The sequence below is a fragment of the Malurus melanocephalus genome, unplaced genomic scaffold, assembly GCF_030028575.1.
Source record: "Malurus melanocephalus ecotype Western Australia unplaced genomic scaffold, MMel_1.1 scaffold_3024, whole genome shotgun sequence".
NCBI classification, from domain to species: Eukaryota; Metazoa; Chordata; class Aves; order Passeriformes; family Maluridae; genus Malurus; species Malurus melanocephalus.
The window spans coordinates 6356-7546 of record NW_026626256.1 but is presented as its reverse complement, the minus strand read 5'-3'; positions in this window follow the sequence as shown (position 1 = coordinate 7546).

Below are 1191 nucleotides of genomic sequence, written 5' to 3'. Positions count from 1 at the left end.
TTTAGGTGATTTATTTTAGTTTGTTTGGATATTTTTGTGGGGGTTTGGTACATTTTTTTGTTTTTTTGCTGGGTCTTTGTCTTGGGGGGTTTTTTTGGGTTTTGGGGAGGGGGTTTGACCTTTGACCTCTGCCCCTCCCCCCAGGCTCCCCGATAACATCGGCTCCTTCCCTGAGGATCCTCTGGAATGGGTGAGTGGGGGGGAAAATGGGGGGAAATCACCTGAAATTGGGAAAAAAACCCCAAAAATGGGAAAAATTCCCTTTCAAAACTGGGAAAATTCTTTCCAAATGGGGGGAAATCCCTAAAAACAGTAAAATCTCCCAAAATTGGGGTAAAGTCTCTCAAAAATGGGATAAAGTCTCCCAAAAGTGGGATAAAATGCTCCAAAAATGGGAAAACTGCTCAAAAATGGGATAAAATTTCCCCAAAATGGGATAAAATTCTTCAAAAGTGAGATTAAATCGCTCAAAATGAGATAAAGTTTCTAAAAATGGTGTAAAATCCTTAAAAATGGGATAAAATCCCAAAAATGGGACAAAATCCCCCCAAAAATGGGACAAAATCCCCAAAAATGGGACAAAATCCCCAAAAATGGGATAAAATCCCTCCAAAAATGGGATAAAAATCCCCAAAATGGCACAAAACCCCCCAAAAATGGGACAAAATCCACAAAAAATGGCATAAAATCCCCCAAAAATGGGAAAAAATTACCAAGAATGGGACAAAATCCCCAAAATGGGACAAAACCTTCCCAAATGAGAAAAAGTCCCCAAAAATGGGATAAACCCCCATTAATGGGATAAAACCCTCCTAAAATGGGATAAAATCCCCAAAAATGGGATAAGACCCCCCAAAAATGGGACAAAATCTCCCAAAAAAGGGAAAAAAAAACCCAAAAATGAGACAAAATCCCCCAAAAATGGGATAAAAACTTCCAAAATGGGACAAAATCCACCCAAAATGGGATAAAATACCCCAAAAAATGGGATAAAATCCCCCAAAAATGGGATAAAGTCCCCAAAAATGGGATAAACCTCCCAAAATGGGACAAAACGCCCCCAAAATGGGACAAAACCCCCCAAAAATAGGATAAAACCCCCAAAACGGGACAAAATCCCAAAAAATGGGATAAAAACCCCAAAAATGGGACAAAATCCCCCCAAACCCCCCAAATCCCCCGTGACCCCCC